Raw genomic sequence first — 17,013 nt, forward strand, 5'->3', positions numbered from 1 at the left:
CTTCTTCTTCTTCTTCTTCTTCTTCTTCTTCTTCTTCTTCTTCTTCTCCTTCTCCTCCTTCTCCTCTTCTTCCTCCTCCACTTCTAATTCTTCTTCTTCCCCTTCTTATCCTTCTCCTCCTCTCCCTTCTTCTCTTCCTTCTCCTTCTCCTTCTTTCCCTTCTTTTTCTTCTTCTTTCCCTTCTTCCTTCCCTTCTTCTTCTTCTTCCCCTTCTTTCTTTTCCTCTCCAGTGATTGTATTACTAAGAGGAACTCTCCTAATGCAAATCACATCCCTTCTGCAACTTAAAGTCTTATAAATCTGTCCAGTACCTTGTCCACTGTTATGTAAGGAGGCAGGGCAGGAGAGGGGGTTTAAGAGCTGTTACATAGGCAGTGTAATATGTCAGAGGTATTATTTAAGCTCAGGTCGTCTTTACTGCAAGGCTAGTTCTCTATATAAAATCCTGCTTAAAACCCAGGATCCTGAACTTATTTTTTAATATGTGTTTTGATAACTTCAGTTTAATATAATTGCTTTCCTTTGTAATCTTCTGTATTGATTTTATGCATTTTAAAACATTATTCTAAGAAGGGGTCCATTGGCATCACCAGATTGCCCAAGGTTGTCCATGGCTCACAGAAGGTCAAGAACTCCTTCCTTTAAGGGTCATTGTGAGAAAAGTGCTTTTTAATTTATGACGTTGTAATGCTAGCAGCGTTGCAAAGTGAAAAGATGGGACATGGAATCAGGGGCATCAGCTTAGTAGGGACCACGAAATTCATCTAGTCCAACATTTTTTTCCCTGAGGGCCAGGAACTCATTAAAAATATTTTAATAACTATTTCAATATAATTGGTTTCCTTGGTTTTCCTATATATTTTATTTTATACATTTAAAAGCATAATTCTGAGATGGAGTCCAGACTGCCAGAGGGGACCAGGACAAAAAAAGTTTAGAAGTCCTGATTTAGACCACCTCTTTCATTTTTCAAATGAAACTGAGGTCTTGAGGCTGTGACTTACCCAAAGCTACTCAGGTAGTAAATAGTAAAGCTGGAATTTAAATCCAAATCCCTCCAAGTACTGGGCTCTTTTCTTTGTACTACCAGAGTTCAATTTCTGACTCAGCTCCTGAAGCCACTAAAGCTTGGGTAAAACAGTTAACCCTTGTGAGCCTCAGTTTCCTCATCTGTCAAATTGGATATAATAATAATAAATAATAGTGTAAAGTATTGCATAAATTAGGTCATTAATATTATTCTCTGGGTTTCTGCTTTCTTATCTTTAAAATAATAAAGTTGAACTCAGCTGGCACTCAGATCTCATGGTTTTCAAATTCTATAGTGTTTTATGAGAAATGTCAATCATGGAGAATTTGTCACCTTGAAGTGCCCAGCACTATGCACCTGTGGTTGTTTAACTCTGATCACCCAAATGACTTAGGGGCACTCCATCTTTTTTTTTAAACCTCTTGGCCCCCGTCAGTTCTTTTTGCTCGATCCCACCAACAATTGCTAGAATTCCAGGTTTTTAATGAAAGGCTTTGGTTACCAGAATGTGCCATGGTCAAAACCAGGAAACTAAAGCCCTTAGGCTCTAATTTGCCCTTTTCCTGGGCTGGTCCAAATGTACCCATGTGATTGGATGCCCACGTGCATTCCACCAGGACCTCCCAGAGGACACCTGTGGCTTTCAAAGCCATCAAGTCACAGGGAAGACCTATAACTCTTTTTATTAGCCACACTTAAAGGAGATTCTGTAGTAGCTAAGCAGATCTAGCTGGTGGCCAGGGCACAGTTATTGCTGAGTTCTTTCCCCATGGTGCCATAGTGGAAGGGGTTGTTGCAGGACAATTAGAGAGGATCATAGATCAATAGTTCAACCAAGTCCAATCTTCTTATTTTATAGCTGAAGAAACAGGCTCAGAGACATAAAGAGACTTTGCCAAGGTCACAGAAAGGTAGTAAATAAAAATTGAGGATTCAATCAAAACTAATTATTGGTTTAGAACCTTAAATTCTAGAACTGACATGAGCTGTTGGATCATAAACAAGTCACTTCACTTCTCTGAGATGATTTCTTTTTCTGAAAACACTAATACTTGAAGCAATGATGATTTTAGCATTATGGAGAATTCCCAGTGTAGAAATTCTTTCCACAAATGCAGGCTACAACCAATATATGAATTAGTTAAAAAGCTCTTATTGTAAAAATGAAAAGTTGTAAGAAACTTAAGAACTTTGATCAATGAAATGATGAATTATGATTCCAAAAGACTCAGAAAGAAGAATGTTGCCCAACTCATGGCAGAGAAATGATGCACTAATATAAGAAATACATTTTTGGATATGGTCAACATAAGAATTTGTATTACTTGGTTATGCTTATATAATTCAAGGATCTTTCCCCCCCTCCTTCCTTTCTTCCTCCTCCCTTCCTTCCTTCCTTCCTTCCTTCCTTCCTTCCTTCCTTCCTTCCTTCCTTCCTTCCTTCCTTCCTTCCTTCCTTCCTCCTTCCCTTGCTTCTTTGCTCTCTTCCATCCTTCTTTCCTTTGGGTGAGGGGAGATGGTAGGGGAAAGAAAAGGCTTGATTGTGAAAATTTAAAAAACAATAACATCATCAGGGTTCTAGGGAGTGGTCAAAGGTTTAGAGAAGATAAATGACAGGTTACACAGGTCAGAAGCGTCAAGGGGGATTTGAACTGAGGTCTGTATGATTCCCAGGCTAGCACTCCTAGTACCATACAAAACTACTTTTATTATCCACAAAAAGGAGATAATGCCATTTGAACTGACCATCCATCAATAGGTCATGAGAAAAGTGCTTTGTGCTTAAAATGATATACAAATATAAATTATTACTGTGTTTCCTGTGAAGGTAATCTTGCAGAGTGGTCAGTATTAGGCTTGTAGTCAGAATGTATGGGTTCAATCTTACATTTGCTTTGTAAGCCCAAAAAAGACCCTTAACCTCTATGTGCCTCAAGCAACTCCACAGGATTTATAATCTAAGATATAGACAGATTACTATCATCACTGTGGAAAGCATTCCCATACTAGGAGTTCCTCATAGATCCTTTGAGTCTTTGTACGTTGTTGTTATTGTTATTTGAAAGTCTGTCTCCCATTTTTTTTGTTTGTTTGTTTTGCAGCTGAATGTGACCTGTCAGAAACTGACTGCAGATTTACTTTGGCTGGGGGGGGGGGATGGAGGGGGTAGCATTAAAAAATCTTGCAGTTACCAACATTCACTTTTGGATGGAGCTGAAAATTAGTTAAATCATTCTGGAAAACAATTTAGAATTATGCAAGGAAGGTTAATAAACTATTCCTAGCCTCTGACCCAGAGATCTCTCTACTGGGACTATTACCCAAGGAGGTTATTGACAGCAAGAAAAGCTCAGATGGACAAAAATATTCATAGCAGCCTTATTTGTTATAACAGAAAGCGAGAGAAAAAATAAATGTGCCCTGTGATTGGAGAATGGCTGAACAAATTCTGGTCTATAAATGTAATGGAATATTATTGCACCATGGGGAATAAAAAAATGTGAAAAATCCAGAGAAACAGGGGAATACTTGTAGGATGTGATATAGAGTGAGGAAAGTAGAATGGAGAAAACAATATATGAAATTATGGCAATATGAATAACAACTAAACAGTGAGTTCACAAGACTATAGTCACAGCCAACAGGCAATGTTGAAAGAATGTGCTAATAATTGAATGCAGACTCCTTGGAGACAGGAACTGTTTTTATTTTTGTCCTTGTATTTTCAGGTCCCAGCATAGTGCCTAGGACACAGTAGGCACTTGGTAAATGCTTATTGGATTGAATTGTCACCATATCAACAAGTCAAAGCACATCCTTCCGTTTAGTAAACGATAGGTAAACGGTAAACCACAAATGTGGAAAATGACATGTATTGTCAGTTGCAATCACCCACACACATTATTAGGCAGTTTGGGAGAAGTGTATTCCACATAGGGAGGATTGTTTGGGTGCTGGGGGGATGTTTTCAAGAAAACAAAAAGCAAAACCAAAATGTTGCCATAGAGTCAGCCCAGGCTTGATGGGAGACATAGTCCTGGTCTAAGTAAATACACTGTCTGCTCTACAAACTAGCCCCCTGCACAGCTATCGAGCCTTGTTTTCCTTTCCCTTCCTTCCCTTTATTTTCTGTTTGTGTAGAAGGAATTGATTTTTCGATACAAATTGCTTTCATGCCATGTTGAAATATAGGTGGCTTCCTACTTGCTTTTTGTCAACTTCTCTCTCCACTTGTTCCTGCCCAAGATGGGACCAATTTGAATTTAAACTACACGCTAAGAGAATGACAGCAAAGTAAACACAAATATTAGTGTGAGTGGTTTCATTGACTCGCTCAGCATCACTTCCTGGAAGATGGATGTTGATAACTCCATCCTGAGTGGGTAATGGTGACACAGTTGATTAACAGAGAACATAGGGAGTACAATGCTGTAATGATTGACCTTATTCCCTAGTCCAGTGGCTTGTCAGGTCTCACAGGTAGGACCGTATCATTCCTGGATGAAAAATCAGACCCCAGGAAAGGGAGATAAATAGTATAGGAAAATGGATGCTGCATTTGGATCCATAAGACCTGGGTTCCAGCCCCTACTACTTACTATCTGTGTGATCCTAGATAATGTATGGAACTTCTCTGGGCCTCAGTTTCCTCAGCTGTAAAATGAGAGGGCTAGACTAGATATTCTTTTTTAATGCTCAGTCTATGATCCTATGATCCACTGACTTCTGAATGGAAAGCTTGGGAATATAACAATCTTTCTTCTGGGAGTCATTCTACCCTCATTCTCTGGTTCAAATGCCCTAGGTTCTTGCCTTAGTCCCTGTGACCACACCTCCACTTATAGTCCACTTCTAGTGACCGTGGCTACTGTTATGGCCCCCCATGCCTAGGTGTCCACATCAGTACCCTGACCACTACCCCAGTTCCCCAAGACTGGGTCCTGCCCTCTTCTTATCATTCTCTGATAGAACATAAATGCCTTGAGAGCAGGATCATTCTTTGCAACCTCAGTTTGGCACCGTGTGTGGCCCATAGTAGGTGTTTTTCCCTTGGGTGCTTCCATACATAGACTTCACTCATGTCCTTATGACAGCTCTTAATCACCTTCTGCCAGACCACCATGCTATCAGCTGCCTGCTGGCTTATACGTCTGCCAGTTGCCTGCTGCCAGAAGTCAGAAACCTTATCTCTGTTTGGGAAATCATCCTTGCTGTTCTGTCTTCCCTGGGTATTCCATTTGTATCTCTCTTTTCCCCTCACTTTTTCCAGGTACTCTTGTAGTCACTGTGACCAAGATGTTTTACTTAGACTTATGCAGTTACTTTCTTCCCAAGGTCTTGTTCTTTGAATATCTCTCAGTCCAAGTTATTCTTTCACTGTTTGCCATTTTGGTTTTTGTACTCATATCTCCAGCCTTAGTTTCTGGGGTAGGAGCATGTGCTTGGGTCATCCTCCCTTATCCTACTTCTGCATGATGAAGGAAGGCATTCCTTGGTCCTCAGCACAATAGCAAAGTTGAGACTCACCCTTCTGCAGAAAAAAAGTCTAGCTTTGTCTTCTGCTGTGGTTTAACCCCAGGCTGTGTGGACACCACTGAGGGCCTAGCTCCCATTGTGGTAAGGGTTCTGGGTCTGTTCTATGTCAGGATCTGCTCCTGGTCTCTTTCCTTGATGTATTCGGGTCTCTCTTCTATCATGGGACTGAGATGCTTCTTAATAACCTTCCACCTATCCCAACTGTCTCTACTTAGGAAATTTCTAGGATTATGATAGTCTTTTTGTGTTGTCTTAAACTAAATAGAAGAGTTTATAGCTGAGTCTATTTTATTGCATTTATCATTACTCTTTGGTGAATTTTAGAAGTTCACAGAGATGCTTATGGGGCACCAGTGTAAAACTCAAATAGAAATGGATCCCTGTGGGCCACATTGATTTAGAAAACCACAAATTAACATTATCAGTGTTGTATTGTATTTGTATTGTATTTTTATTTATTTTGCTAAGCATTTCCCAATTACATTTCATTGTGGTGCCTGCAGCACCTTGTGAGTTTGTAGGCTGCAATCTGGCTATGAGTTTAACACCATGATACCCTCTTCTGTCAATCCTCAATTGCCTGGATTTGGAAGATGGGTCAGTTTTCCTTTCTTTCCCCACTGACATTAGGATTGGAGAACATATTCTACTGATTGACTGTACTAAAGAATATAGAGCAAGACAAAAAAAGAAAGAAGAGAAGAAAAAAAATGAAAAAGGGAAAAGAAAGGGATTTTTAGGGGAATAAAAAAGGATGTTATTTTGCTGTTTCTGGGATGGATATATATATATATATGATAGTGGTTAAAAGCTAAATATGTGACTTTTTATTCACAATCAATGATATAGGTATTGGCACATTACAATTCCATAATAATTACTTAAAGGCATCTCACACTCTCAGAGGCAGTCACATAGTACATCCCATTCTAGAATAAAAATCACCTTAATAACTTCCTGCATATGGAGGCATTCAGGTTTCATAACATAAGTCCTAGTGAGAATGGTTATGTGTGGTAGAGGCATACCTAGGAATTGTTATACCTGGAGAAGTTCCACAAACCATTTCTAGGATAATCAGCATGAACCATGCCATCACTTGAATGGGAGTGGCACATTTCTCTGTCTTTGGAGGGACAGTGAGAGATTTAGAAACCCTATAAAGAAGAGGAAGAGGGTGGGAGCCACTGATGTGCTAGATTACCATATTTACTCATTATTCTTGTTAACTAGGAGCTGTTATGTTGTTTCTACATTGTTTTCAGCATCCTTTAAATTTGAAGTTCTCTAAATTCAGCTCCCCGAGGCAAAGTCCCATTTGCACTGTTACAGTTACAGCTCTGGTACACAGACAGAGTAGAAGATTCTGGGAGAACTCATTGCTGTCCCTCTGTTTTCTCCTACCCCTTCCAAAAAAAATAATTTCTTCATGAGCCTGACTGGAGAATGTCTGAAATTCTACTACGTTCCTGGCTTCCTGAGGATATTTTCTGAGGTTATTCAAAGGAATAGTTCTCCAAAAAGAAAGTTAGCATGATGACATGATAAAAAACTAAGACATCTTATACATGAACATTTTACCTACTTGCCTAATATTGGTCCTTTTCTCCTCATCTCTGCCTCTTGGCTTTCTTCAAGTCCCAGCTAAAAACCTATATCTTACAGAAAACCTTTCACAATCCTCCTTAATTGTACTCCTTTTTCTCTGAGACTACCTTGAATTTATTATATATGTATATGTATAAACATATATACATATATTTATATAGATATAAATTTATCTATATACCTTGTTTGTTCATAGTTGCTTGCATATTGTCTTCCTATGAGGTCCTTGAGAGCAGAAACTGTCTTTTGCCTTTCTTTGTATGCCCAGCATAGTGACTGGCACATAGTAGGTACTTTGCAAATGTTGAATGACTGAGATTGGCATTATATTCAGTTCCTGGTGCCACATTTTAGAAAGACATTGACAAACTGGAGAACTTCCAGAGAAGGACGAGGGATATCTGTCGAGGGATAAATGAACTTCAAGATCATACCACAGGAGGATCCATTAAAGGAGTGGAGATATTTAGTCTAGAAAAGAGAACGACTGCGTGATATCTGTCTTCAAGAGTTTGAATGGCTGCCATTGGGAAGAGGGAATAAGGATGTACAGTTTTGTCCCAGAGGACAAAGGGTAGAAATAGAAAGAGGAAAAGTTAGACTTGATATCTGAGGAAATTTCCTAATAATTACAGTTATTCAAAAGTGTGATAGGCCATTCTGGATAGTACTGAGTTTCCCCTTCCTATAAGTCTTCAGACAATGACTGGATGCCCATTTGTCATAAATGGAAATTTTGTTCAGGCACAGGTTGGACTCAGAGGGACCTTGTAATTTCTAATTCTATGATGCTTGTATTCTGTTATTACTTTAGCTAGGCAGTTAAGGGAATCCAGCATCTTCTGCAACTGGAATCTCCTTTTAACTGGGTAGGCATTTTATTTAAAATGCAAGCTAAGTCAAAAAGCCAAAACACTACGGTATGGAAAGTCCTTTCAGATCCCAAAGGGATATGGGAAATAGTTCTGGTACTCAGCTCTTTGATCCAATTATTGAGTTCCTGAAGCCAGGTGATTAAATGACCAGTTTTGGAAGCAAGTTCTGGGCTGCATGCTCCAGGTCTCCACTATGGTAACTCTGGGTGGTTGTAGTGGGACATTCCCTCTACTTCCTTAAAACAGTTCCTCCGTAGGTATGGTCCCTGTCCCTGAGCTCCTGGATCCCAAGCAAGGACAATTGTCACAGTCCTTTTCAAGGATTTTCAAGTCTTTTGCATCCTTTATCCCCTACCATGCCACTCTGTCACACTTCCCTTTCTGTGCCCTGCATCTCTCAGCCCTTGACAAATATTTCTCTCCCCAAAGACTTTGTTAGCAATTTTCTACCTCCTATGTGAGATGACAATCAATGTGCTTGCCCCTCCTCTCCCTTGAGGGTATTTGTTCCTTTGAGTCTGATTCCCATGTCTTTGGTTTAAAGGTTTTAAAGGAAGTTCATGCTTTAGTTAAAAGATAGGGAAAACATTTGGGGAATTACAGAGCTCTTCAGAAGGCTTGTGGAGGCAGAACAGTGGAGGAACAAGGGTAGGAGACTGGAAATGAGAAGTCCCAGGTTTAAATCAGCTCTGCTGTTTATGACCTGTGTAGCGTTGGGCAAGGCAGGTCATTTAAACTCTCCACAATATGAAGGTTCTTCCTAGTCCATACTAGGGGAGCGTACTCTACCTAAGTGTAAATTTAGCTTTTGTCTTGATTTTTAGTGGGTTGAGTTGTGGGGCAGGAAGAGGCTATCCAGTGATTTCATTGGTATGAGGAAGTTCTCATCAAAAAACTCTCCTCATTGATGCAAATTAGTGCATGCTCTTCAATTTATAATATCACAATATTGCCTGGAGCAGGGAGAAGTGAAGTGACTAGTCCAGGGTCCCACAGTCGGTATGCATCAGAGGTTGCAGCTGAAAACCATATCTTCCTGACTCTGAGGTTTGCACTCTGCCTTCTGAAACTCCCAAGAACTTCACAGTTACAGAAACTGGTAACATTGTCTGGAAGGAGGGGAGGGAAGAAGGAATGCATGCAGAGGTGTGTTGATGGCTTCTCTCTCTCACTCTCTCTGTCTCTCTCTTTGTCTCTCTCTCTAGGTAGAAGCTCCCTAGAAAATCAAATTCTCTTGCTTCCTGTCCTGGAAAATGTTTCTCATTTGATTAATATAAGGACTTTGGCTGAAACTGCTGGGACTGTACTCTATATGGTAATTAAGGCTGCCGGGGGTTCCTTATCATTTGTCCATAAAAATTCAATCCGAACTGAAATTAAGCACTAAGGGGCAAAGATCTGTGCCAGAGAAAATGACTTTACAAATTTTTCAAAACTATTGAGTAGGGGAAAATTATGAGGAATTAAAAATAAAATAAAACAAAACACACCAAAAATCCCAACCACCCAAGTTTGGAATTTGATTTCTCCTCTGTTTGGCTTCATTTGGATTGGAAGAGAAGTTACTCATTTGTAACAGGAACCAGAATTCTGGGGCTATGGAATGTTGCTTTGACTATCTCCATATTGTTGTAACTGGAATCCTTTTCATGGGAAGGGGATTTTCATCTTCATTCTCAAGTGGGCGGCCCTCCTGAGCATCATGTCAAACACCCTGACTCCATTGCCCAGACATGTTTTATATATATTTAATTTACTTGGTTAAAGTCTTCCTTTGATTTCTTACTGTGGTATGGAAGTAACTGTGGGATCTTGAAGTCTGTGGCTGAAAAACACAAGTTTTGGCACATTCTAACAAGTGGTTAGGCTTCAAGAATATACCCACTGATTGATTATATGCTATGTTTCTGCTCTCTGAGGTCCAGCTTTGAAAAAAATACAGATTCATCATCAGTTTGGACATTTTTTTTGGGGTAGGGAGCAAGAGAGGAGAGATAGCAAACAACTCTCAATGAACATCTACTAGATTGTAGAGGGACTGAAATCTGCATTATTGAAAGGAGTGCCTGCACCATAAATCAATAAGCCGGTCAGTCAGTAGCACTTAAAACTCTATTGTGTCTCAGAACTGTACTAAGGACACAAAAATGGCAATAAAATCATCCCTGCCCTCTAGGAGCTTACTTTTGATTGGGGAAGACAAAAATATACACACAGATAAGTAACATTTCTATATGTATATGTGTATATATATATGTATATGATTCAAGGTAATATTTTGGGAAGTGGGAGTGAGGAAAGGGTGAAGCATCATGGAGAAGATCCTTAGATGTATTTAAGCATAATGTTTGGGAAATCATAGAACTAGGAGGAACAATTGAATCTGGGAAATCCAATTTCCCAGTTTTATAGATAATAGAACCAAGACTTAAACAGTGAAATGACTTTCCCAAAATTAGGCAGGTAATAAGTAGCAGATCTGAGATTTGAACTCAGATCCTCTAATGCTAAACATAACATTCTTTCTACTGTACTATGCTATGACAGTCTGTGAGCATTCTCTGCCTGCCTACATTTCAATCTGATAGCAAAGGGATTTCTGAGAGTAGGGTCAGGGTTTATCCTTGATCGCTCTGGGTATTGCCCAAGGAGATGCTTAAAGAATATTTTTAATGGTGAGGTTGATGCTAATAAATATACAGTCACTGAAAACTTTCAAACCAAATGTTCTCTTTCTGTCTGAGTGTAGCCTGGGTTTCCAAAGCTAGAACCTGAAGAAGTAGAGAAGGGATAATCCTCCATAGATAATGAATAACACTGTGCAGGTAAGCTAAAAACATCTCCTCGCAAGTGTCACCTGTATTATATGGTTGCTATTTCCAAAGTCTCCCTGTAGTCCTACCCATATTTCCATATTCCTAGAACATCTGCCCAGCACCAGATCCAGTGGCACAAGGAAGGGGTATGGTTAGAAAGTCACCACCAGAAGAAGCCCCTTCTTGAAATAGACTTCCATGACATGACTTGTTGTTTGCCCATGCTTCATGCTGTTGCTTTCATCTTAGTGCCCAATAGGTCCTGTGATGGGCACACGTTATTCTCCCTTGCCTGCCATATGCACACTACCACCCTTGACGGCTGCTCTGACCTCCATCTGATGAGCCCTGCCTGGCACTCTGGATGAGCTGACACACTGGAGAACATTTTGGCTTGATCATTTTTGTTCTCTGTCTTCTGGTTATCCTTTCTGATCACAACCACATCCTCTGCCTAAGGCGTATTATCCGCAGTGGTCAGACCTATGAAGTAGAAGCAGGAATTGAATACCCAGAACTAGAACGATGTTTTCTCACTAGATAGGTGGTACAATGGATAGAGCACCAGACCTGGAGTCAGGAGAACCTGAGTTCAAATTCAGTCTCAGATATTTACTAGCTGTGTGACCCTGGGCAAGTCATTTAACCCTATTCACGCCCATTCCTCATTTGTAAAATGAGCTGGAGAAGGAAATGGCAAACCACTCCAGTATCTTTGCCAAGAAAACCCCAAATGGGGTCATGAAGAGTTGGACACGACTGAAATGACTAAACAGCAACAATGAAAAATTACTACTCATTATTATATAAAACATTAATATAAAGTACCTCTCAGCACCTGTCTCTGTCAGGAGATAACCATTCTTTCTAGTCCTCCAGGTTCACAACCTCAAAATCATCCTCCACTCTTCCTTTACCCTCAACTTCCATATCCAAGACAGAGTTTGTCTCTGCTCATTCCCATTGGTTACTACTGGAATGCTGGCTTCATTTCCAGGACTGTTACATTCAGGGAAATAACAGCTTTCAGGAATGCTCTGGCAAATGTCTATAATTCCTTGACCCTTTTTTGACGGCTCCTGTCATGTTTTTCTCTGAGATTTCCCATGCCACAGTTATCCCCAAAGCACTAAGATCTGGATCCCTTCTTCTTCTGGTGAGAAAGAATAATTCTTGGAATTTTAGGATAATAGAGTTGAAAGGGACCTTAAATCTAGGCCTACCATGCCACTTTACAGATGAAGGAAATACAGAGAAATTAAATGACTTCTTCTACATTCTAGATATATTAAATAGCAAGACTAGAATCCAGGTCTCCAAAGGACTGCCATTCAGGTTTCTATGGATATAACAGTGCTCCCCACCTCCACCTCTGATGATAAATCTCACAAAAAATGGATTCTCACCAAGGTGCAGTTATGGAGTGATCCCAAGATAAGAAACTCAGAGGAAAAGAATGGTCACCTTGGAACCTGAGATACAGTAATCATTCTTCTCCCATACTTTGATGCTGAGTTTCACACTTGGGCTCTGGATGGCTGGCCTTAATTAGAAGCTAATGCAGCTTTCTGAAGGCAATCACATTAAGTCAGCTCTTAGTCCGAAAGCAGTTGTCTCCACACACCCTTCGAACCTGATAGCCCAAGTCCCTGACTTGGGTAATTAGGGAAGCTGTCTGGTTTAGTTAATTATAATAAACGAACTAGGTTGACATGATCCAACAAGAATCCTTCTAGGGACTGAATCCACTAGGGCTGGGACTATTTCAGTTCAAGATTTGCATAAGCTATGGATGTCGGCCTGAGGTTTTTTTTCTCTCTCTCTCTCTCTCCTTCCCCTCCTTCTCTTCTCTATGTTGTTGCTAAGTTACACCAAAAATATTCTGTCTCTGTGTGAACTGTCTACATTTAAATAATTTTCCAGGTAGAAAGAAGCCATGAAGCTGATGACATTATGATGTCTCCCAGGGACAAAATAAACTTAATAGTGGGGCATTTTTGTATCCCTGACTTAGCCAGAAAGAGTCTGTGCTCCCAGGAGTTCTTCTCAAATGCAAAACCACTGATGCCCCATGCAGTGGAATAAACAGCTCCCATGTTGTGCCTAGAGGGCCCTAGCATTCACAAATGTAAGTGCTTCTCCAGGGTAGTCCACTGATAGACTGTTTAGCCCAATGGCTGGTGGAGACCAGTCCTCAGCCTCCAAAATGCCGGCAACCCTCCTACTCTGCCGCTAGACCCACAGTCAGTCAGTCAGTCAGTCAGTCAACAAGTGCCTATAAAATATGCATTATGTGTAGGACATGGTGTTCAAGTCTGGGAATGCAAATAAAGAAAGAAAGAAAACCTGTGGAGGGGGCTAAGAAGACTGGAAATGTAGGAAGGGCATATTATGTAGAGCTTTAATTGCAAAATAAAAGACTTCATATTTGATGTTAATGATAATCGGGAACCATTAGAGTTTATTGAGTAAGGGAGTAACATAGACTTGAACTTGAGAAGAATAACTTTGGTAGCTGACTAAAAGATAGTTTTGAGTGAGATAAAACTTGAGGCAGGAAGACCAGTTAGAAAGTCACTGAAATTGTCTAGAAAGAGGACAGAAGGAGACTGGTAATGGCATATACATATCTGAGGTTGTAGTTTAGTCGTGTCTGACTCTCCATGACCCCATTTGAAGTTTTCTTGGCAAAGATAATGGAATGGTCTGCCATTTTCCTTCTCCAACTCATTTTGAAGGTGAGAAAACTGAGGCAAATGGGGTTAAGTGACTTACCCAGGGTCACCCAGCTAGTAAGTGTCTGAGTCGAGATTTGAATTCATGAAGATGAGTCCTCCTGATTTCCGGCCCAGAGCTCTATCCACGGCACCACCTAGCTAGCAACAGCCTGAGGTAGTTTTTGCAAATGCAATTTCCACTTGTCCAAATTATACCAGAGGCTAATTGATTTGCTACTTGCTATGAAATTGTATAACTTGTACCCACATGCACAACCCCTAATTCAAGCATGTGGGTACAAGTTATACAATTTCATAGCAAGTAGCTACTACCTATAACCAAGCTACTACCTATATTCCAGTATGTTTCATGGAACCAACAATTCTATTTGATTCCACAAGGATTCATTGAAGTACCTGCTGTGTGTCAGACACCATACAACTTGTTGAGTCTGTGAAGACAAAGACAAGACAGTCCCTACCTTCAAGGGACATGCTTTCTATTGCATTGAAATAACATGTACCCAGATACATATACCTGATCCAAACACAATTATTTGGTTCTGGGAATAGGAGAAAGAGTTATATTTTTTGTTGATTTAAATCCTTTTAGCAATTATGAAATTAGGAGCACTCCTTTAGGTCCTGTGCTCACTTCTTCATAATTCCTTTCTGGAACTTTAATGGGACTTTGATCAAGGGCGTCAACATCCAGGAAGGCACATGTGCTTCTTCGAAGAGGTGACAATTGTCCTGACACCTCCTCGCCTTACCCCTGAACAATCACGTAGTGTAATCATCACTAGGCTGTTGTGCCTAGGGTCTGTAGCCTGGGTCTGCCATCTTGCAAGGCAAGGGAAAGGATGAGCTTTCAGGAAGGGAGGTAGAGGTGGGGTTAGGTTTTGGTTACATCCATAACTGGATTGGTCTCTTTATCACCACTGGTCAGTTTCTCTACCGTCATAGTGCTCTCTCTGTCATCAATATCACCCCCCCCCCAACTGTTTTGTTCCATTTAAAAGAATTCCCACTTATAGCTATACCTCTATCACTGCCCAAACCTAGAATACTTGCAAAAAAGCACAAGGGAATGAGATAGCCTCCAGATGAGGATATGGAGCTCAACTGGCAATATACTTAGCATGCCTAGGTAAGAAGCATGGCAAATTCTCTTCCACTTCAAGCTTCTACCTTAAAACCACTGAACACAAGTGACACAGTTTCCTAGTGATCAGGAAGATCCAAATCTTTCCCTTGAGATTTTTCCAAGAGTTGCCTACTCAAGGCATTGAGTTCTAGAGAATGGAACTAATCATTTGGGAAAGGCCAACTTTAAAGCATGGGAGCAGCAAGTTCAATGACTAGCATCAAAGGGAGATCAGAGGGCTAAGATCTCAGCAATTTCAACAGATAGAAGGCTCATCATTCACTCACCACAGAAGGTGACAGCTTCAGTATGTCTATAAGACTCTAGAGAAGTCATTAATTCTAGAAACAACACAACCATAACATTTTAAGCATCTCAGCATGCTTCCAACATCTGCTCAAATGTCAAGTTTATTCTAGTTCTGCCCAGCCTTGAAGATGTATCATGAAAAACATAGAATAGCCTTGCAGTGGCTCTGGGGATTTGGGCATGGAGAGCTGGAGATGATGCGCAAGGCTAATGAATTCAACAATTCCCTGGGTAGGGAGGAAAAAAGAAAATAATTCCCAAACAGCCCCAATCGATCAAGATTTTTCCCTGGCCAATGACCTCTCATAAACATTGGGTTTGGAATACACAGCTGTAGTAGGGATCTTAGCTGGGTTAGCAGATGGAAGCAACATAAAACTTGCTCTCTTCCTGGGGTGGACTGGATCATTTCCTCTACAGAATTTAACAGACAATTTAGTTTTCTTTTGCATAAATAAGGAGGCAAGAGTAGAGGACCCATTTTTAAAACACCATATTGAGGTGCTTAAACCAACCTGGTCCTTATCTCTCCCAAGTCTCTCTCCTCTTGAAATGATACCTGTTTGAGTATCCCACAAACAGCACCTTGCTTAGCGCGGTAGATTGCCAGGTTTGCTTTTGGGAGCAAGCGCAACCTCCTCTAATCTCCCAGCCCCCACAAAGGCAAATCCTTAGCTCTTAGAGCCTGTTTAAAGCAAACACATGAGGTGTGCACTGTGTGGATGAGGAGGCCGTGACAGGGAGGCAGCAGCTCCAATTAGAAGACAGAAATAGGCAAAGTGCAGGACTGCAGCAACAGAAATCTGCCTGTTCCTGTGACATGCCTTCCCAGCTAGATGAAAGAACAGAGGTAAAGAGCAGGGTCCATGGGCTCAGGAGTGGAGTGGCTATTGGTCAGGGTAGCCAATGGTTAGGGAATGGGATTAACGAAGCACACTGCCCTTGCCAAAAGGAGGCATCTGCCTAAAGTATAAGCAGCCCAGAAGGGAGTTAGAATACTCATCTCTGGATGGCATTGGTACCTCATAAGTCTTGGGGATTTAACAAATAGTTTTAAGTAACTCTAAAAAAAATTAATTAGAGCTATACAGCTAGTATCCTGAAGGCTTCCTGAAGAAGATACTGAATGCTAGGCTGCTTACAGCAACCCATGAGACCGCCTCATGAAGTGATGAAATTGAAGAAAATACATCTCCAGGGAGTAGATCTGCCAGGAGCCTGTACACCACACAAGGATCGTCTCTGGAGCAAGCCCAGAGCCCATGGACCACTCCAGCCAGACTTGTGTAATCCCGCTCTCATTCACAAGCACAGGTATGTATGGAAATCGCATCTGGAAGTTGCATCTAGGTTGCAACGTATAAAGCTCACCATGTGTCTCACAGCATCTGGTCTTCCTCCCTTAGCCAGCCCAGAAAGGGTTAATGCCTGGGAGGCACCCTGCTGGCATGCAGTGCCAGGTGCTGAAACACCCACTGGAAGTCTCCTCATGCGAGGCTTAGCCAGAGCCTGGCAGCAACCCACAGCTCCCAGCAGCCCAGCCCTGAAGACACTTTGAAAAGAAAAGCAGGTAAAGAAGAAACCAACAAACAATGCAAAAAAAGAAGCTTCTTTACCTTTGTCTGGTCCAGTGTAGCTTTTGGGCTGTTCCCCGACCACGACCAGAAAAATAGAGATTATTGCCAGATCCCAGTGATTCATCCTAAATGACAGAGTAGACTCACTCTTTGCCCAGGCTGCCTGCCTCCACTGTGTGACAGCTGCCGGCTGGCTTCCCAACTCGGAGCTCCCATTCTGCAGTTTGCCGCAGGGGGAGCGTGGGAGAGAGAGAGAGAGAGGGAAAGAGAGGGAGGGAGAGAAAGAGAGAGAGGGAGGAAGGGAGGGGGACAGAGAGAGAGAGAGAGAGAGAGAGAGAGAGAGAGAGAGAGAGAGAGAGAGAGAGAGAGAGAGAGAGAGAGAGAGAGAGAGAGAGAGA

At 41.2% G+C, this 17,013-nt stretch overlaps 1 protein-coding gene across 1 annotated transcript in view; it reads right to left on the bottom strand.

Moving 5' to 3' along the window:
- The window catches only part of RASGEF1A (RasGEF domain family member 1A), a 328,675-nt gene extending 311,843 nt beyond the window's left edge, over positions 1 to 16,832 (bottom strand). Inside the window, exon 1 of the mRNA XM_069068373.1 lies at positions 16,655 to 16,832. The gene's annotated coding sequence lies outside the window, so the exon portion shown is untranslated. The remainder of the gene's footprint in view (positions 1 to 16,654) is intronic.
- Between the last annotated feature and the right edge of the window lie 181 nt (positions 16,833 to 17,013).

Source organism: Petaurus breviceps, unplaced genomic scaffold (genome assembly GCF_028583685.1).
Source record: "Petaurus breviceps papuanus isolate PSGF00001 unplaced genomic scaffold, PetGlider_PUasm1.0 90762, whole genome shotgun sequence".
Taxonomy (NCBI): domain Eukaryota; kingdom Metazoa; phylum Chordata; class Mammalia; order Diprotodontia; family Petauridae; genus Petaurus; species Petaurus breviceps.